At 37.7% G+C, this 22,892-nt stretch overlaps 1 protein-coding gene across 2 annotated transcripts in view; it reads left to right on the top strand.

Annotated features, from left to right (window-relative positions):
• The window catches only part of LOC122835340 (zinc finger protein 469), a 243,791-nt gene that overhangs the window by 110,049 nt on the left and 110,850 nt on the right, over nucleotides 1-22,892 (top strand). For both annotated transcript variants that reach the window (XM_044124333.1, XM_044124332.1), the window contains one exon: nucleotides 7,356-7,427. The gene's annotated coding sequence lies outside the window, so the exon portion shown is untranslated. The remainder of the gene's footprint in view (nucleotides 1-7,355; nucleotides 7,428-22,892) is intronic.

Genomic DNA, 22,892 nt, shown 5'->3' with positions numbered 1-22,892 from the left:
AAGATAGACAGAATAACATTATACAGTTGAAAAATATATATTTTGGGTAATTAAATAACTATGTACATGATTTGCTTCTTAGTGGAAAGTTTTGTTGGCAAGCAGTGTTGTTTTTCACGTACGCAGACTTCTTATGAAGGACTCCTACCTTCCCCAATCTTCAGCAATTCTGTGTATATTTTGGGTTTCTTGGCAATTCAAGACTTCAGCTCTCTTCCGACCCTTCCTTTAAGACTGGGGTCTGAATTAGCATCTTATATCACCGCCTTCTTCTACCAAATGGCCATGATGTCCCTCCCCAACAATGAGGCAAAATGTCACATGAAGTTTCAAATTAATAGAAATTAATGTTTGTCTCATTCCTCAACAGTCACATCAAAACAGATGTGGTCTTGCCTGTCTTCTTGCAGTGGGCTTTCTGCTCATCCATGGTCACCCCTGACATGCATGGCCAGCTGTTTTGTCTGCCCATAGTGGTGGAGAACATAAAAAAGAAGATCTTTTCAAATATTTATTTCAGTCACTGTATAGTTGTAGTGCATGTGTGGTTTGAAGCTGTCTGTGTAACACATGTATGCTCATGAATCAATTGTATCAAATCCTAAACCAGTTCTTCTCAAAGAGCTGTGCAGTTCATGGGGACATTAAATGACCTAAACAAAAAAAAACAAGGGTTTATGAGCCTGATCTAAAAGAAAATAAAAGAGAATTCAAGAGAAATTTCCACAGAAGTCATTAAATGACGCTTTCAGCTAGACCAACAGATTGTCAGTCATTGTCTCCAGTGGGTGATCTTCCCTTAAGTAAGCCATTTTCAGATTTCTCTGTAAGAAATGACCGCAATGATAACACCATATGTGGCCAAAGGGTGTGAAAACATTCCTGTTATCGCTAAGGAAAACTCTCCCCGCTGTCATCAGATTGGGGGGAAATATTATGAGTCTGTCTGCTGGCAAGTGTGTGTTGCTCAGGGACAATCCCACTGTGTTTATTTTTCGAAATGGTAGACGTTTAACTTTCACATTACACAGGCCAGGATCCCGTAGCCACAGCAAAGAGCTCACTACTGTTTCCGCTTTGGGAGGATTTTGGGGAGAGTGAGGTGTGTGCGCACGTGTGCGTGTGTGAGTTCAAACAGAAAAGAATAAAGTGCATGACATTTAAGATTTGCTGAGAATCAGAAAAAAATTGAATATGAGGACAACAAAATAAAAAGCCTAATGTGGAAAGCACAACATTTACAAAATTGCTGCTGTTTGTTTAGCCTGACCCACCTGATGAGTCAGTCACTCAAGAAGCAAAATGTTTTGCTCTGCTTCTATTCACTGTCTAACTAATGAATTGAGGACAGCTCCTCTCCCTCTTTTCTAGCCATAACCATATCATTTGTAATTTGGTTTACAAATGGAAACCAATTATGTAACAATTATGTTTTTTTGTATTTTTAGTCTTATTACATGTTTCCTATTTTATTTACGACATTCTAAAAAATGCATATTATGAAATCCTCATTCCAAGAGAGACATGGGACACTAACTCATATTATATTATATCTAGAAGTTAAAACGTCACATTTTCCAAACTGGTAATTGCTGGAGTCTGTCTGCTGACTGATCAACATGTCTGACTAGAGAATGTGATGGAGAGTTCATAGGTGATCACACTGATAGGGAGCTGTTGAGGACATAAAAGGATGTTGAGGACATAAAATAGCTAAACATTTTTTGGCTGATATGGACCTTGAAATCCATCTAACTGCCAGTGCATTTTTACCTCCCCAGGGAAAAAAAACGCTAAAAACTAATGGAATAAAACAAAAAATTAGAGGTTGTAAACACTGGCAATGTTGAAAAGCAGTGAGCAATGAAAACAGAAAGGGGCTTTTACCCCGATCACTAACCACCATTTTTCCACTGTGTGTCTGAAATTCCATTATGCGTTTGACCAACATTCCTTTGGATAACTTTGTTATATTTTGAAATTTTACAATCAACAAGGAACCAAACATATCTTCTCCAAGTTGGTTATTTTCAACTGATCAAAGAAAAGCCAGCTGGTGTTAGCTCAGCCTTCCATATATTGAGCTAAACTGTTACACATACAGCTGTTTGCAATTGGTTAATGTTAATAAAGAAAGAATAATAAAGAAAAGTAAAAATTGCATATCCAAAATGTGGCTTCTGTTGGTTACTTTCCTTAGGGTGGTTAATATTGGACTTTGTGGCACAGCATGGTGTCAGCACTGCTTTCTGCACCGAGCATATGAGTGATATATCTGGTCCCATCAAAACAAAACGACTTGGTTGATTTTCCCATGCACATATGGAAAGCATTGGGTCTCACTCAGAAGCAACACTCACGCACACATTTGTGGGGACGTGCACATAAAAACAGAGGAAAAAGGTAAACGGAGCTTCCAGATGACTGCACATCCCCTCCAACCCCGACCCAAGTTATCAAGTTACAAGAACAAATTTTCCAAAGCACCATTTTCATCTTAGTTTATTCCTCTCAGTGGTAATTTGGAGACTTGTCGCATGTTTATCTCAAAGTATTGGCTTACTACAGGTCAGGAACTTCCAATAAAAAATGATTAAGCATATTTGCCTTAAAGCTGCAGTACGGAACTTTTATAAAAGAAAATGTTATCAATATATTTGTTATATCTGTCAGTATGTTGTGACAGTATGGTTTGAGACAGCTCCTCCACGTTGTCCCAGTCATATTATTGCAATCTGCAGAAATGCACCGCTACCGCTCTTGTAGGCGCTCTTCACCGTATTTCACCTGCATGCAAATCACTATGATTCGCATAATGATTTACCGTTTCAGGACAACTGTGTTTCCGCTGTCATCTGCGACCATGTTGCTTAGCCTTAGTATTCGTAGGAGGCTCTGATATCGGGCTGAAGCTGTAGCTTAGCACTATAAACAGTGGGTACATGAGCAAGATTGACATCACTAAGACCCTCCTGCTGGCTCTCATTGATTACTTCTGAGAAAGGCACCACAAACATCTATGCTTAGGGCAACCAAATAGCTAGCAAGGCCCTGGACATCGATGTTGAAATGGTCTGGTCAAACATCAGACCCTTAAGCAATGACAAATTTGTTATGTTGATGTTTACAGACACTCTTCATTCAGCTCAACCCTTTAGTCTCTAGATGAGCAAAACTGTTAAAGACATTTTCTCCAATTGCAAAGAAAACATCTATTGCGGAAGATCCCAGTAAGGTGTTTGTGGCTGTAAAATGACAAACGTGAAGTTCAAAGGGTATAACTTTTACAAGGAACTGCAGATGAATGAGTTTTCAGAGTTTTATTTTTAGGTTTTGACCAGTGAAAGTCCCTTAATCTGCCCAGCCCCCTTCCAAAAGAGACTCAGTTACAGAGACTTTGAAGCAGTAGATCCTGGCCCCTTATGAGGGTGCTGAAAGGCCTGCTACTTGTAGGGTTTGCAGATGGATGGTGGTGGTCATAAGAGGCTACTGGGCACATGAGAACCAGCCCTCCTGTGGAAAGCAGGGACTAATAATAAGTGATAACAAAGAAAGAAAGGGCCTTTGAAGGAAGAAGGCATGACCTGGCTACGTAAGCTGCTCACAGTGGGTGATAGATGCCTTGAGCAACAATGTGGTCACCAGGAGTGGAGAAGGCAGTTAAGGCCTCTTTACTCACTCCTATTAGCCAATGCATTTTCAAATGACTTTATGCTGCAGCGGCTTGCAAAAGTATTCATACTCATTGAACTTTTCTAATGAAGTGTATTTGTTTGTGGTTGTAATGAAAAGTTTAAGGGGTATGCATAGTATTGCAACCAACCGTATTTCAATGCTCTGTTTTTTTATGCTTTTCATCCTGTTTAAGCCATTTAGTCCTTCAGATCCGTCTCTTCTGCTGTGGCTTGTTATATCATGTTCTGTGCATCGCGGCTATAATTTCTCAGATGTGCACTCGACATAACCCTGAAAAACACACATATCATTCCTACATTACCTAGAGCCATGGCTTCATCACAGCTCACCTGAGCTTTCCTTTGAAGTACAAGGGGAAAAAAATCTTGTGCTTGCTTCTTAGCATGACACCCTGGGGACAGAAAATTAGTGACTTTCCTAACAGCCTTGCCTCAGAAAGGAGCAGGCCGACTAAGAATCAAATTATACTTTTCAAGCAAAAAACTGCACTATTGACCTTCTCTGCTTACATTGATTTTGTCTATGTTATATTTTAGGATTTCTTTATTTTAAAACACCTGGTTGCACACATTTGATCATTTGCTCAAACAGAAATCTAGCTGTGCAACCTGATGTTCACCACAGACTCTGTCATTTTACACTTCAGAATTCTGCTTTTTCCAAACCAGGCACCTGTTAGTGTGTTCACAGCCAGATTTTCTACAGTAACTGTGTGTCCTGGAGTGACCTCTGAGAATACATATCTGTAAACACTAGTGATTCACCGAACTGTTGAGAAAGTCCCACAAAATGCAACCAAATCAAAATACAATATGTGTATCAGTTTAATTCTCATAGGCCCTGCAAAGAAGATTTGCACTTCAGACTTCCCAAGTAAATATCTCTGAGCTGTTATAGTTTACCAGCACTTAAAGTATGTTGTATTGTTGGGAGCAGTAAGGGTAAAAACCGTCCAATGCTAAAAGATCGAGTGTCTCGTTCATAAAGGATTGTGTAGGATCCATTATAAAAGTGTACGTACGACACAAAAATATTCAGATTTGTAAAACAATATGTTTTACAGCACACAGTTTTACTTTATAAATCACAGCTGCACCTCAAAGTTTGCAAATATTGTTCCACGTCAAGTTCTGCCTTCGACATTCCCACATTCAATTATAAATGGTCGATGCAAAGCACTTTCTAAATGTCAGTGTTTATTTAATAAGCCAGCTGACCAATTTTGTTTCATGATTAACAATAAAACAGTATTATAGTTGTTTCATTGGGAAAACACAAGGAGAAGGAGAGAAAAAATGCAATTCAGGCAGAAAGTGACTGAGGTGGGGAGCTGAAAACATTATTTTTGGTAGCCACATTGACGTAAAATAAAGTTTATACATGTCTACCAACATTTTAGGAGGCTGATGGCATGCTCTACAGTAATTAATTGATTAAATCAGTCACGTTACTTGCTGCTAATTCTTGCAGGAAGGAATGCTGGTTACCAGCTGGTTGCCAGGTAACTCAGAGTGGTTAAGACTTGTAATTGGACAGGGTTGGTGCGGTTCCTCTGGCTCGGTCTCTGTTACACTGGACACAGTTCAACACATAGATCCGAGAGCAATGCTCTAGGAAGTTTAAATCGGCTTTTAACCCGGTCGTCATCATGAGTCAGAAGATCTCGGTGATCCCTGAAAACACATTCCGTCCTGATTTCTGCAGCTTTTTCCAGCAGTGGCAATGCATCAGTCGCAAGGCATTGTGGGCAAATATCACAAATGTATATGTTTACAGAAATTACTGTGAATGCTTCACAATTTCTTTGCAAATCTGCAGTATGTCTCACCCTGGAGAGGAATGTGATAGTGAAAAACACACTGAATTATTGTGCAAACTTTGGTTTAGGACTGAGGCTGCTTTAGAGGCCTTCTTTGTTTATTTGAAAGGTTATAGTTATGACTCAGGAGTGCAAGCATACATCCTACTGCATTTTGAATGCAGTAGGATGTTCAGACTTCTTTAATCTATTATTAAAGTTTGAGATGTAATTAAAGATCTGAGGGAATCATGATGCAGTGTGGCTTCAATTCCCCACCTCACCATCTGAGTCACCATTCACCCGTTTCCAAAACAAGCCTATATAATACGCAAGGATCAGAGTTGGCATGAAGGATCATGCCAAGATTGCGTTTTATAAATAAGAACCTTTAGCAGGCTCCGTTTTATGCGTAAGCTTTAGAAATGAGAACTGCTTGTGTCATATGGTTAATTAGAGTATAAACATGATGCTGTCTGAAACATAATGTCCTGGAAACACTCTGCTGCAACTGGTGAATCTACAAATAAGTATTCTTGAAAAAGTTTACAAAACCTGTTGTAATTATTCACACTGGGTTATAGAACATTCCAACAGACTGCATTCTAACCACAAGTTTATAAAGACAGCATAAATAAATTACATCTGTATATAGGATGCATCAATTGGTCTGAGAGCAGGATGAGTCTTCATTCTTGGAAAGAGACGGTCTGACCCAAGACTTCTGGTTCTGAGAAACATGTCAGCTTTCTACCCATAAAATAGCAGTGAAGAAATTTGTTATCAATTGTGTTTTCTTCAGTTTGTTCAGTTAAACAGATGTACAATCACAACAAAAACAGCTTTTCAGAGTCAAAATGCAGCCAGTATGTATTAAAAATGCCATGATGCATTCAGCTCACTGTAAGAGTAATAACTTGAAGTTTGTCATGTAAGAAACAACATCCTTTCTTTCAAATTTCTTAAAAACGTAAGCTCCCTTTGAATGTTTGTGCACTACACATGGTAAATCAATAGTGCTACTTGCTTTATGAGTAAAGTAATGTCCCAGTAAGCACAACAATGGGAACAGCATTTGAAATGAAAACTGGGTGCTGTACAGACTTGGTAAATCAGGGCCTGAGTCTGGTTACAAAAGCTACTCAAAGCTGAAGTCATGAGAACTGCTGCAACTATTTTAAAAGGTTGACTTCCAGGCAATAACCCATTGTCAGGAAATTTGCCTCTAGAGCTTAAAGTGGATCAAGTTTTTTGAAAATTTTTCTACAGCTTTTTTCAATTTATTGTGATGGCCGTGTATTTTCGGACACAGAAAGTGTTTATTCTCCTTTGCTTTTCATTTTAGTTTTGTAATCATGTGGGATTTCTAAGTCATAGCTTCAAAAGATTCTATTGCTTTTTCCATCCTCCATTTGTATTCAGCAAGGAACATCAGATGGTTTGTTCAGCTACCTTATAAATTTGCCAAAGATGTGTTCTAAAAACACAGAGATCTTTTCAAATGAAAGTATTTTTCCATAATGGGGACACAGACAAAGGGAAAACGTTGGGTTTTCAGTCACTTGAACTCATGCAACGAGACAGAACCACATCTCTTGGTTGAGGCAAATTATTTACCAGACTTTGCAGATCTCAATGTTTGTATGCGCTCTTTCCACTCTCCTTGCCAGTCATTACGTGTATTGACAACAGATGGATTAGATGTATGAAGGAGGTGATGGGGAAGACAAAGAGGGTGACACTACAGGAACATTTCACTGGCTTTAATAGTCTCCTTCACATGCCTTTGAATTTATGTATAATTTTTCTTTAAAATAAGGAACATATATTTGTTTTTAATGTGTACCACTTGTACTTGCAGAAAAATTCTGCATTGAAACCAGTTCTCTGGTGTTTTTTGAATGCCAGATGCCTTTCTGCGCAGCTGCTCTTGGTGAGTAAAACCACGTTTATTTTTTAAAAACATAATTTGTTATTCATGTATAAATGTTAATTGTTGTTTTTAAAACTTGACTGGTGAAATAGCTCTGAAATAACTGGAATGCATCAGTAGAAACCCTTAAAAGCACAAAGTGAGTTCTCTACTACACACTCACCCTCAGATACACTCTCTACTTTATAAATATTCATTTGAATTCTGGTAAATTTTTAGGCTGTTTTTCCATTCTGTTTTTATTAATTTTACCCCCATCCTTGGGAATTAGCACCTCCGAATGTCAACGCAGTTTTATCCTCTGCATAAGGAGAAAGTACCCAGACCTCATAGCTCTGGGCTGCAGCACATGACTGTGGGAGCCTAACCACGTGGAAAATTGCATGGAGTGCCACAGAAAACACTGAATATCAATGGAAATTCAGACTGTCTTGTTTTTCATTTTTCACGCTGCTCGTTTCCTCTATTTCTCTTTACTTCATTGCTTTTATGCTATTCCGATTTTAAACATGTTTCTGGCAGTGGCTAACTCACTAACTGGAACAGATGTTGGGCTTTGATTGTGTTGGCATTGTTCTGGTATAACTGCAACAGTATGTAGGAATACATCTGGTGGTTGTGGTGAAAGTAAGTTTTCATCCCTTCTTTTTGTAATTAGGGTTATGGGTTAGGATCGAGAACAACCCATCTGACTATCGTTTTCCACGTTATGTTGCTGCCTGTCTGCACAAGTAACACCTGATCAAATCACGGCACTCTAAATGGTCAGATGGGTTTGGTCCTTTAATCATCAAGTTACGGTAACTGGAATACAGATGTTCCTTTTTAAATACATAAGTGCCCTCAAATCCCCTTCAAATGAAAGTAAAAACCTAGATACTAAAAATACAGTAAAAGGAGTTTTTTTTTAATTAAAGCATGGAAGAACTGGTTCCTTTAACTGCATCTAATTAAGTTTTTTTCTGGTTTTTTGTTTTTGTTTTTATTGGGAATGGATATTAGCTTCAGTATATTATTAAAACATCTAAAGTAGTTGGACTTTTGTGGTGTCGTTTTACTCAGGGCTAAAAAGAAACCAGCAAAAGACACTTCAGTTTTATACAAAGGTAAAACGGCTGCTTTTACTAAGCAACTTTTGTCTTCAAATTAGGTATTAACATAGTACCCAATTATGGAATACGGTTGTTGTTTCTCTCCAACAGGTGCTGTTGGGGAGAAATGGTGATTGTTATTTTTACAATCACTGTTGTGCTTGCTGTCCAAAGCTGAAACAGACTACACTGTTTAGCATAGATTCAGATCAAATTTGTAACATATTCTTGAAAGCAGACAATGTAGTGCAGAATAAATCCTCAAAAATAAATAAATAAATAAACAATCAAAGAAGTTCTTAAAAAGAAAATTGTCGCATTTAGATCTCGGTGGTTTCAATGGTACTTGTTCAACATGCAGCTTTGCTTGAAAACTGTAGTTAGAATCTTTTCCACAACCTATGAACCTCTTTTTTTCTAGAAGCCTGAAGTGACTCATTTATCTTTCAATACGAATTGTCGTGGAAAAAATTCTATTTCCAAGCACTGTTCAGGTGAAATCACTCAATCAGGTTTATTCATATATTGTGCACAATACAGAGAGCTTGTAGGACAATCAGTAATGAAGCAGGTCTGGATGAAAAGCTTGCTAAGCTCTGTCAGGCAGAGACAACACATGAGTTTTATACCAGCGATAAAGAATTCAACAAAGGGAGAGATAGTCTGGTTCTGACGCAGCAGTGGAAAAACAACTTCTAACCTTCTACATGAAACCCAAATAGTTCTTTTGGTGATAGTTCATAAGCATTTCATATGACATGACCAGCAAATGTGACCTTATAGTAATTTTTCCATGACATAACCTTGCATGTTTGTGGTGGACTTTTGTTTCTTCAGAGCAAACAGTGAAGTTTTTTTTCCACAATTTATTTAATGGTCAGAGATAACCTAATCTTCAAGCTTTGAAGCAATGGATAAAATATACAAAGGAGAACATGGCTGCTGTGGCAATGTGACAAATACATTGCATCCTACATTTTAAAAGACTCTATGGAAACCATAGAGTCATTCCAGTATTTTTATCTTTTTAATTATCACTTGCAGACCGCTAAACGACACATATCAAATTCTGGACCTGCGGAAACCTAGAGTATAATACAGGACTGTTTCACACATACAATGTGAGATCCATTTAAAGATGTAGCCACACAGGCAGACACCACCATAAACCTGGCATATGTTGAGCATGTGACTGGCTGCATAGGATATTGCTCTGACTCTATAGCTGCCACAACATAAACCATGATCCCTGGCTGCTCAGCCAATTATGACACAAGGGGTGAGCTCACACTGACCTATTCAGATCAGGAAACTGGTTGAGTAAAGTCAGAAATATTGGAAAATAAAAAGGAGATTAACCTCATGCCCAGAAGTTGACCTGAACAGGCCTTCTGGGGGTGTGCCACATAAACAGCTGATGTTTTCACATACATTTTCAATTTCTTTCTTGCACAAGTTTTGTGCTCCAACTTGTTTTTAAAGTCATCACTATTATTCCATTCCTACTGATCAGCCCACTGACTTGACTTAACATGGCCAGTGATGAACATAAAATCTTATGAAATGTATGCGAAAAAATGGTGGCTGCCTCAATACACCTACGCCATTGAACTCCTCACAGTACGCACACCTTTTTAACAAGTGCATTGCAGACTTTATTGCTTCCCATTACCGCAAGGAAACAAGAATGTAAATGCCAGAATCCGTCTTTACTGATTATAATTTAATCATTGATATGAATTCTTTTTGCAAAGCCACAAACTGAGCGATCTCAACTTGCTACCCTTTTGCTCTGTGAGGTGATGACTAGCTTTTTCACAAGTTGTGTTTGACCTATTCCGAAAACAGATGGACAATTAATCACAGTGGATTCAACTGCTGATATTTAAAATAAAGGCAGATTAGACCCTAATACAGCACTGTTGTTCACTGTGTTCAAGTAGAGCATACATAAAACACTATAGATAGGCTAACAAAGCTCTGATTGTAGCCCTGTTACTGTAAACTCTTACAAATTTGTAATTTAAACCTCACTACCCTCTCCTGGTTCAGTCTGAGCAGTGAGTTCACCAGTCAGCCCAAATCATGTTGAAAAATCTCTGTCTGAACTTCAGATCCTTCACCAATTTGCTATTGCATATTAACAACTTTGTGGTGGACATGTTGAGACAAAAATGTAGTTGGAAAGTTGAATTTGACTTTAATATCCTTCAGCTTCTGTTGTGAGATTTATTAGCATTAGACAAAGCTGATAGACACATGCAGCTTCGCTCACCTCAGCCAGAGTTGATGTGCTGCCAAAGAACTCAGAAAGATACATTTCCTAATGAGCCGAGCAGGGGAGAACATGTAAGGCACATTTGAAGGGGCCACATAGTTCTATTTAATCTAGTTTCAGTGTGGACTTATGTTCCAAAACAAATAATTTACATTTATTATCAGTTTTCAGCTTAGAAGGCAGAACATTGAATAAATATGAGGTTTTTGTGCAAAAGTCCCTCACACACTCATTTAGCTTTTTCTTTAAAGGGCAAAGGTAGTCTTGGAAAATATACAAAGCAGTTATTAAATTATTTTATTTAATTAAATAAAAAGGCGATCCAAATCAACAAAGTGTCAAGTGTGCCTCTGATGTCCCAAAAAATTGAAGTTTTAGGAGTGTCAAAAGTACAGTAGTGAAATTTGTAGTTGACATAAACTTTGTAGTTCACGGTCTGACATGAACTTTAACAGAAGACACGTGTTGAAAAACCCTCCAATATGGTGGAATTCAGGCAGATCTGCAAAGATGACTGGGCCAAATTCCTTCACAGCAGTGATAAAGACTGCTTTAAACAGTGCATTTACCCACATCATCTTTGATATTTGATTATAGATTTTTAAACTGTAGCAAAAATAAATAAAGAAGTACAAAAAAAGAATATATCTCTAGTACAACATTATCTGACAAGCTTGCAGAGTACAGAAAAACAAAAGCTCTTATAGTCGCAGTGAACAATGGGGCTAGCAATGACTCCAACCCTGCATGAAATGTCATCTGGGAACACCACAGATGACATACAGTTGCAATGTGGTTCCCACACACCGTAAAACACTGGTAATTCTGCTGCAATTCATTAATTTGTTATTGTATATGTTTGTCACATTGTCAAACTGACGCTTCCTCATATTTCATTATACTTCTAACCAAACACTCACCCACAGTTTTAGACACAGTTGTTGACGGGTATGGTGGGCAGTCTCTGGTGCTGCCTGTCCAGGAGGCTCTGCTGTCTGCTGGACAGATCTGCCCGTCTGAAATGAGAAGATGAGTGTGAAGCTGGCAAGCATGCCTGAATGAAGGAACTTGGGCATCACAAATACCCACAGTTTCAAAACACAGTTTGTTTGCTTTCTCTTCCAACATCTGTTCTATATGATGATCAGGGTTTAAAAATAAATCAGAGAGGTAGTTAATGTCAATTCTGCCACAATCTGCTGGGATTTATGTCTTTAATCTGGATGATTTTGAATAAACAGGTTTTCAGTGTTACTTAAGTGCCGTACTTTAGAGTTCCTTGATACAGGAGCAAAGCGATACTATGTGAATTGACTTAAATGATTAAAAAATTTGCATAAGCAAATGGAAAATGCTACAGAAAATATGACGTTTCAACCTCCTGCATAGGCAAATGGGTTATTAATGACTAATAGGACCAGTAGCAGATTTATAAGGTCTTGAAGTGAATGCTCAGTTTACCTAATGGTTTTTTTATTACTCCTGGACCAAAAGTGATACCCTTAGTGCCAACCTTAACCCCTTGCTGACACTTGACCACATCTCTGGTCTAGAACCAGAGATGCATGCAGTGGAAAGTATCATAACAATGAATATGTTGGGAAAGTTTAATAGCATTTGTAGGGATAAAACCACCACTTTCATCTGTCCTCCTCTCAGTCTGGGTCACGGCAAAGTTTCCAGCTGCACTAGTTTTTGATGCTGTGTTTGCGGTGAAGTTGAAATCTGGGCCCATATAATCTGAACATTGGGTATTAAATTCACATAAAACAAAACAAGTTGGAACCCTTGAGGCTTTTTCTAATGGATATGGTTGGCGGTTGGACAGAACACAGCTGGGAGGGCTTTAAAAGTGGGTACTTAACAATGCAGTCTAAGATACGTTCCCATTTGCTCTGCAAAATGTTTTTTTCTTTTCAGACTGTTTTGGAAAATTGTGGCAAATTATTTTTTTACAAATTTTCAGAGTTGAAATGCCAGTGATTGTTAGATTGTTGCTGGAAAGTATCACAACATCCTCACTTTACTGAGGTGCAGGCTCATTGATATTTTCATTATGTCACAGCATTTTATAAGCTTAAATAAAGAAAATCATGCAGGACTTACTGATTATTAAGGTTCTTACTTTAAAAAGTCTTTGTTTTTGAAACTTTAGAGTCTGGCATTTGTAAATGTGCATAAAATTTAATTTTATTGATGAGCAACTTACATGCATCTAATTTCTTTCTCTGTTGAACAGATTTCTACGGAGCCTGTAAGGACACATGGAGGAAAAAAAAGCAATCCCAACTTAATTTCTCAAGATCCTGAGAAACTTTCTCAAGATCCTGATTTAAAATTGTATGTTTCTCTTTTGGGGGCCAAAGGCATGTTTATACAGTTTCTGCAAAGTCTGTAGTAGTGGTGGAGTCTAAATGAGAGACATGAAGGATGATTTACAATGTTTCCCAGATGAGGATATTATGCTAAGAGATGCGTCAGATTCGGAAAATGACTAAAGGGCGATTCTACCTATTTTTTCACTGCTTTTACTATCTTTCATCTACTCTAGTTAAAAAACTACAACACCTAAACTCCACAAAACTGGACTAGATTTTTCTGCTCTGATAGCAGAATATTTAAAACCAAGTGTGGAATTTGTGAAACCTTTACTTGTTTTGTGAAACTTTAATAAAAGGCTATTTCAGAACTTTTTTTGCATATGGACCCCATGAAAACTGATCTCCTTTTGTGAAATTAGCATTTTTTGCAGTTTTCCACAAAATAATGCTAAAAAAAAATGCCAGTTTGTGGGAGATTCATTTGTGATGCCTAAAACAATTACTGTCACTGATACTGTGTACATTCTTTATATAATTGTATAAGCTAGAATCCAGACATATTATGGAGAGAATGCTCAAGAATGGGTTACAAAAACATAAAATAAGCTGTCCAACAACGCTGTCAAAACTAACAAATCAGGACTTTGTTAGTTTTGACTGATGGATGGCTCTGTTGCAAGGAGGCATTCATGTGGCTGGAATAAATATTTGAGCACGGTAGGATTGCCATGTGTGAATTTTGAGATTTTTTAGAAGCAATGGAAATACTGATTTTATTTGCCTCTTCACACTAACACAATGAAACATTTTCAGTGTGCAAAATGCATGCTCTCTGAAATAAAAGCTGTTTTTTACATATTGAAAATAGTGAAGGATAGCAGAATCAGGAGTTATCAAAAAGAGGAGTAAAAATTGATAATAAACATATTACCCTTTTAATATTAGCATAATAATATTGAAGATGTACCGTTAAGAATTTTTAGGTCCATTTCAGGTCTTTGGCTGAGTCTAACATTGCCAATTGCCATTTTTTGTCCCATTTTACTTCATGCACTCACACTTGCTCTCACACTGATTCTCTCAGCCTGAATAAACCTCAATCATATCAGAACACATCATGGAAAATATGTTATTACAAAGTTTCTTTTGTTTCCTCTGACGTTAGTTCTAAGCATCTTACTGATAGTGAAAATGACAAACTTGTCTACCTTCAGTCACAACTTGCACACCAGACTGCTATTGTCAGCAAGACCTGGTAGAGCTTTGTATGTTTAATAAGACGAAAAATAATTTACTTTTAAGGTCCTGAATGGTGGGTCAGGGCTGATTAAAAGAAAATTGGGTAACCGGAGAATTTATTGGCTGAATTTCTCTGAACTATATTTGCACTGTAGCTTTACCTGGAGTTATAGAGTGTTTCAGGTGGTTCGTGAGTTTTTAAACATCATCTAGGTAAAGTTCTTCTTTCTCTGTTTGACACATAAAAAAGTATATCTGCAAGAACATTATGAACACATGTATTATGAATACATTATGAAAATGTTAGTCTTTTCTTCTTTGCCAAACCTGTTTTCTCTGATCTTCCTGTGTGCCAAAGAATGTGAACTTATTAACATGGAGTGATTCCCGAGGTGGACAGAGGCTTGGGAGGGGCACAGAGGAATTCAGGGCTGCAGGACAGAGCAGGAGGGGTGCTCCACTTTGCAGACAGGTGGGCAGGTAGAAACAGAGTCCTTATTGTCCATGGTTTAATCAGGCAGGCAGGTGTGCCGCCCAGCACTGCCCTCATCACAGAAACCCAGCACACTCCCTGACTTCTCGCCTCTTTGCAGCCATCGGCCCCTGTGCAGTACACAGCTCAGAGCGCCTGCAGTCATGGTTAGTAATATTAAGTTGGCTTTAATGTTGACGGATTAAAAAATCTGTATTTGATGTTACTGGAAAGCTTGAGACAGAAAAATGTATTTGTTAAGAATAAGATGTATCACTAGCACATTCAGTCACTGAGGCTGATTTACTGGTGCTGAGAGCATAATCATTTTAAATCATGTACAGATGACTATGGGGTGAAATGTTCTTGGCTGAAATAGAAAATCACAAAAGTAGGGAAACGGATAAACTTTACCTATATGTTTGAAAAATCAGAGAAAAGGTAAGCCAAAGTTGCTAATGCATGCAGCAGAAGAGTTCAACCTATGAATTGGATGAAGTTGCAGATTTGTTCCAGCTTCAGATGCAGTTCTGTTGAGGCAGTCCAGGTTGTTAAATCTGTCACCGGCATGGCTTGAATGCATAGATTGAGGTTCCTGTAGGACTTGACTCTATTGCTCCCCAGCTGTCTTGGACCTCACCCAGAACCTCCTAATATATCTTGGACTGGCTCCAGGGCTGTGGTCCATTCTTATCCAGCCACAGCGCACACCCCTGCCACTGGCAGCCGGACGTCCTCTTGGCTCTGTGCCTTTTCCAGCTATAGTTTTACTGCATGGACAGTTCATCTAAAGTGCTACCTGTTAGTCTTTGTCTTAGCATTTAATATTAAAGTGAGCTTTGCAGAGATTTACTATAAGCTCTAATTCATCAGTAACATTCCAGGAAATCACAGGGATTAAATCTTACCTCCCTGGTTTGCAAAAATCTTTTTCATCGCTGCCCATCTTATTTCTAAGGACAATTTTCAAAAGGAATGACTAATGAAGAGTGTGATGAGAAAAGATTGCCTAATGTAATTCAACTTCTCTGTTCTTCCCTTGAATGCTAGGAACTGAAAATAGTCTAGCACCTTCTGGTGAACGGCCTTGACACACTGTTGGAGTAAAAACTGCAGGATCGTGTCTTGGGGACTTGGATCAGAGTTTGGTCACACTCTTATTTAACCTGTGGTGAAGTTTGGAACCCATTATTGTCCAAGTAGCCCTGGAGCCGTTCTGTGGTGCAGCTCATTGTGTTTTAGTGGCTTGCTGATCTTGGTCCCCACACAAAAGATTTGACTGCACTCCCGTTGTTTTTCTGGCTCAGGCCCCATGTATGCTTTTAATCTGCAGACTATGCTTTGGAACAGCAAATGCTCAGTGGTAATTTGCATTTAGATTTAGTTTCCATATTCAGTAGTGACGCTATGGGGCCATCACAACTCATCAGTTCAGGGTTGTGTGTAAGTGGATGTTTCAGACACATGGCTCATTTTCACTGTCTGAAAGTCTCTTATTCAGTGCATTATCTGAGAGGAAAGACAGCTCTTTAAGGAGGTGTGAAATTGAAAGAAGGCAGACGATTCTCAACATGTTTACTCTACTTTAACTCCTTTTTCTCATCTCATTAAGTAAGGCTGACAGGTGAATGTGTTCAACAAAGGCCACAAGTTGTTATTCTGTAGGCTTACTTGTAAGTAATCTTATCTGCACAATGTTTGTTATCACAATAGTTTTAATCAGTATGAATACAATGCCTTGCAAAAGTTTTCATAGTCCTTGGCTTTTTTAGTTTTGATCACGTTACAACTCAAATTTTCTTATGCAATACAATTGAAAGTAGCTCACAACTGGGAATCTATTAAAGTCCAATGAATCCAAAAGACCCCTGTTTTGTAACTGTCCACGTGTGTGTGTGTGAATAAATTTCAGTATAAACGCTGTTATGTGAAGGTTTGTTAGTAAATGGTAGTGAGTATGCCTAAACTGCAAACATACCAGACTGTTGGACACTAAACTCATATGACAGCTCTAATCATAAGAGAAGTCAAGAGGTTCGTGATAAGTCTAGAAGAGCTGCAAAGATCCACAGCTCACATGTGGAAATCTGTAACAGAACAAGTATTAACTATGGACTCCACAAATGAGGCGTTCATGGACTGGGGCAAAAAATAAGCAAATGCTTTAAAAAATCTGACATAATCTTTACAGCGATGTGTATCATATTTTAAAGGTGCATTTGTTAAGAACTGAAGCTGGACAGAGTTGATGGGAAAATTGAACAAATCCCAGTTAGAGACTGAGGCAGATGTTTACCTTCCAGTATAACGACAAACCAACACGTTTTGTATTGCTGAAATGAATTTTGGTGATTTAGATTAAGTCATATTTATAGGTTAGAGTGGCCTAATAAAACTCCACACTTAAATCCTATGTAGACTCCTATGGTAAGACTTGAAAACAAATGTTTTTCATCCAGTCTGATTAAGCTTGAGCTGTTTCACAAAAAAGAATGGAAAAATATTTCAGTCACAAACATACATTAGTTTGTGGAGATCTATAACACAAAATCCCAACAAAATATGATGATGTTTGTGAACATTATGCTGACAAACAGCCATTTGCTTTCAAATTGATGGCAAACATAATAATCGTAATATTTGAATTTCAAACCTCATTTCCTATGTGGGTAGGTGGCCAGGCTTTTAAATTTGAGTATATAGGGAATGGAATTCATAATCCACACAGATTCATGCTGTTATCCTTTTAACTCCCCTTCAATATTTTGATTTAGAAGATTTAGATCAAACGTGTCCTTTGAGTACGGCAGCAGAATCACTGCAGCTCTGAAGTATTTCCTGTCCTGTATTTCCCCTGCATTATCACTTGGAATCTCATCTAATGTTGCATTTATATCTTAAAAAACTCTGGTGTCTGGGATTTATAAGGACACAGCAAATATGTGAAGTAGCAGAACTCAACACCGCAGTGCTTTTCAATACATTATTGTCTGCTTCAGGGGATTGTGGAAGAAAAAAAGATTATTAACATTAACTGCCAGTTGTAAATGACTCATGTCTATTTTTCTCGCTCTTTTAAAGAAGTAAAATTTCAGAAATGACCAATTCACCATTTGATATACAAGATAATTGCAAAGTTCTATTGAAACATATAAAAAATAATCATTACTTTTAAATATATGGAGGATTATTCAGTGCTTGAAAATAATCAAATAAAAAACTGTCTTTGTTTTTAATTAGTAATTTTTTTTTAAAATAGTTAGTTTTATGAGTGTGTATTTTAGACATTTCTGCCTTAACATGTTATTTGTGACTTGGTCAACATTTTTAATGGCAAACCCCAGAGACACAAAGCCATAAATCAAGTTTTTTTTACATTTCTTCTGTATTAATGACTTAGCAATATTGTTTATCCTGCATTCTTTTAATAGGGCATAGCTGCAAGTCAAGTTTATTTCACAGTTAAGGTAGTTTACATAATAAAAACATAACAAAATTTACAAACAAACAAACAAAAAAAAAAACCATCACTTCACAGTGGCAGAGTAAAGAAAGGTAATGAAGTAATAATGAAAAGTTGCAGTTCAGACCAGAATAATTTTTTATTAGTCAAAAGCAACTCTAAGCAAATTGGTTCATAGCTTTGATTTAAGGGAATTTGGTGATTCAGCAGTTTTGCATTTTTTATTTATTTATTTTTTTATTTTTGGAATTTGTTCCAGACTAGTGAAGCATAGAAACTGAATGCTGCCTCTCCATGTTTAGTTCTGATTCTGGGGATGCAGAGCAGACTTGAACCAGAAGACCTGAGGGATTTGGAAGGCTGATACAATAACAAGTCTTTAATAGCTGAAGCTGTATGTCCACTCTTAATCGTTCCTCTTTAGGACCAAAGATAATAACTTTAGTTTTGTTTCTGTTAAGTTGAAGAAGTTAGGGTACATCCATGGATTAATTTGCTCTAAGCATCTGTTCAGTGCGTGGATGGTTTCAGAGTAAATGGATGACATTGTAATGTAACAATGTGTAGTTATGGTAACTTGATATAATCTGATTGAGAGGGAGCATGTGGATATTAAATTACACGGTGCCCATGATTTAAATCTAGAGGTACCCCACATGTGACTTTGGTCTGCTTAAATAAATAAAAAAATTACCTATTGGCACAAAGAATTTCCTGTTCTTTAGATAAGACTCAAATCAGTCAAATACTACACCAAAGAGTCAGACTCGGCACTCCAGTTGCTTTCATAATATGTCAAGGTCAAATGCTGCATTGAGGTCCAACAGTACCAGCACTGTGGTTCTTCCACAGTCTGCATTTATGTGTCACTGAACACATTGACAACGGCAGTCTCCACGCTGTGGTGAGCACGTAAACCAGATGAAGAGACATCAAAGTGGTTGGTCATTGTTAAGAAGCTGTTTCACTGTTGAATCACAGTTTGCTGATGAATGAAAAGTTGCTCTGCAACGCTGCAGCTTGTTGAGGTGTTCTTTTTTTATTAGTGGTTAGAGAACTGCTGCTTTTAAGTGCTGGGGAAACCTGATAGTAGGGATGAGTTTACTTTTTGAAACTCATCCCTTACAGACAGAACATTCATAGGGAAAGGCAACAGGAGGAGGAGCTTAATTGATTTATTTGCTTCTAAGTGTTTATGGTGGAGTTGAAGGAATTTTGTAATTTTCTTTGATGTTGATGTGTCGATTAATTCTCTAATTTTTGGACTATAAAGAAAGAGGGCAGGCAGATGAAAGAACTATCCATCCATTTTCTATTCACCCTTGTCCCTTAGAGGGGTCAGGAGGGTTGCTGGTGCCAATCTCCAGCTACGTTCTGGGCGAGAGGCGGGGTTCACCCTGGACAGGTCGCCAGGCTGTCGCAGGGCAACACAGAAAACATACAGGACACACAACCATTCACACACACACTCACACCTACGGAGAATTTAGAGAGACCAATTGATGAAGGAACTAAATATATTAATTTTAATATATGATTTTGGAACATATAAACCAAAAATGAAATACAAAACACCCTCAAAACTGGCAGAGAAGAATAAACACCAAACAACTGGCAAAAACATTTAATCGACAAGACACAGGCAAAGAATTTGGGTCAGGTCTTTAAATTCTTGTGGTTTTTACATTTTGATCTAATTATCTTTGTTTTCTGTTAAGGTTTTATTCTTTTTTTCCTTTAGTTCAATCACCATTGTTTTCATTTGTTTTATGTTCTGTTCTGCACTTATATCAGGTCTTCATTTGATAGTCATCCCTCCTGCCTCATATTACGGTGAGTTTTTTTCACTTATTTTGCTGAACATCCCTGGTTTTGTTGTAATTCTTCACACTGGTTTGATTTCTGATGATTGCTTATTTCTACACTGCTTGTTGTTTATTCCATGTATTTGTTGATTGCCTCTTTCTTTAAAAGCATACTGAGCACTCGTTACCTTTAAGTATCTAAACTACACAACAACAAAAAAACAAGGAGCAGGAGGTAAAATACAAGCTTCAAGCTATACTAGAATATTTGGGGGCAGTGAGACAACAAAATCAGAGGAACAAATCAACAATTCTTGTGCAACATAACTTGAGCACAGGCATAAAGATAAAGTGAGCAGGTACACAGTGAGAAAAGAAATTTTTCAGAAAAGGAAGTTAAAAGTGAATGACAATACAAATGATGCGCTTGTGATCCTATTAGAACTGAGGAAAACCAAACCACTATTTTTTTATGGGAATTAATTTCACAATATTTTATTTTAAAAATGTGTTGATTCTTGTTGATTGTATTGGTGTGTGTTTATGTGACTTTTATTATTTGTCTAATTTCAGTCTTGCCTCACCCGAAATTGATACTGAGGTGCATTTTATGTCTAAAGGAGCTTTAAACATTTAAATTTTCTTAGGTGTACCAGCCTATTTGCACTGTGGTCTCCAATCTTGGGTTCTTTTCATCTTATATCCATTTGTCAAGTTTCTATCCAGCCATCCATTCATTCTTCTGAACCTCACATATGAACCATTTCCTTTCCTAACAGAGAGGCGACTAGCTGAGGTTAAAACATGCCTGAGGTCTTTGCAGTTGCTTTCAATGAGGCATGTTTCAGGACAGATTTAAAGTATCTCGACAGGTACATTTTGCATGCAAACTACACCCTGAAAAACTCACAACTTCTTTCAGCAACCAGCACCACTGAGTTTCAGCACAATGGACCTTACTAGAGGGGCCATGTTTCATTGGCTGATGCCCATTCTATTTTTAGCGTGGCTACCATGTGACGTGCGTGGCTGTCTCACAAACACACGTTAGCTAAGTACAGCATAATGGCAGTACGGATACAACTTCTACACCTTAAAGCCTGTCTGCTACACAGTCTTACGTTAGCTAAACAGATCAATATGAAATGTGTACTGTATCTGACATACACTAAAGATTTTATTTTAGCAGAAAAGGCTTTGGACTAAACTGTTACTTGTGTTAGCCACTCTAGCACCAAGTACAGTGTATCAGGCCTAGTCACACTCAAACATTTGCCAACAAACCACAGGAATCACCCACTGATTTTAAAAGTAACCTACAAAACGATGAATGCCCGACTTACCAGCCTTGTAAGAACAATAGGCATCAGTGATCTTGTCCACAGCTATGTTGATGTAGAGGGTGTGTGGATCTGCCGTTTTCCTCATCAAGCGAAAGCATTTTGCTGTGACATGCACAATATTGAAGGCATTGAGTGGCTCAAACACCTTGATCTCATCTAAAAAAGATGACATGAACTTGTTAGTTTCTCTCTCCATTTTAGTAGCTGATATATTGTGAAAATCCAGAAGAAATGATGCACTAATCGAGTCAGAAATACACTGCAGAGAATCAGTCGAAGTGGAAGACGCCATGTTTGCAAGGAAACAACGTGCCGCGAGGCTTTGTTTGTGAGGCTTGCAGCCACATGGGATTTTCTTGGTCGGTTGTGGGCGGAGCTTGGTAAGGTCCATTCGGAGCAGTGCAGGATTTTTACCAATGTAAAGGTAAAATTTTTACTTTTTACATATAAAAGGTAAAAATTACCAATGTAAGTGTGTAGCTAGGTAGATTCTAACATGTAGGGTTTGAGATGCTAGCATAGCATTTATTGACATTCAGACAAAAAAATTAATTTTAAATGTTACCTACACTTTACTACAAAAGAGCAGTAAAACATCCTTGTTGAATGAGGCTGGACTATTTTCAATGTAAACAACTATGAACAGAATAGAGGACAAAGGCTACACTGGTTGAGTGCAGCACCAACTGAAAATTTGCTCCAGTTGTAGATTTAAGGAGCCCGACTTTCAAGCTTCCTCCAAGTTTGATAAAGAATTAGAATTTATGAAAACTCCTGTGCATCAAGGATGCAGAGTTGATCCATTATTCCACAACCATCATATAACTTTGTTGTTTCTCTTGAAATTGAACCATCAGGCTGACTCTTTCTCTGGAACTGTGTCTCAGAGTTTTATTAGAAAAATTAAAACTGTGTTCCCTCTTGTGTCTAGAACACACTTTATGGTTATCGTTTTTGAAAGAAAAGGGGAATACCTTTTCTGCCGGTCTAATGTCGCTATCTCTGACCTCCACACAGATGAAGATTTTCACAGATTTGTTTCAGTACAGTTCAAGGCTCACTTACCTTTGATTTTCTGTGGCATACAGTGATGACTGGAAAAGCAGCTGCCTCATAAAGAATGGGGATTCTTCTCATGCTTTTTCCCCATATCCTGTTTTTCACAGATAATTTGAAAGAAAAAATATGCAGTCATAAAAAGTGGAAAGAAAGGTTTCCTTCCTGATGGCTTTTTAGGGCTGAGAGTTTTGTGAAAATAGTTACCCTCAGGTCTGAACAAGAACTGCTCATTGAAAACATCTAACAACTGTGGTTACTGTAGTTATGTCATGTTAAGGAACTCATTCCGGTCTTTGTTCTTAATTTCTCATGAGATCAAACTCTAATTACAGTGCTTATTGAACACATGGAGAAATGAAAGGAAAATGAAATCTGAGATGTCATCTTCTGGTTT

This window comes from Gambusia affinis, linkage group LG08 (assembly GCF_019740435.1).
Source record: "Gambusia affinis linkage group LG08, SWU_Gaff_1.0, whole genome shotgun sequence".
NCBI classification, from domain to species: Eukaryota; Metazoa; Chordata; class Actinopteri; order Cyprinodontiformes; family Poeciliidae; genus Gambusia; species Gambusia affinis.
Note: the sequence above shows the minus strand (reverse complement) of the source record. Positions and strands in the feature narration are given on the sequence as shown.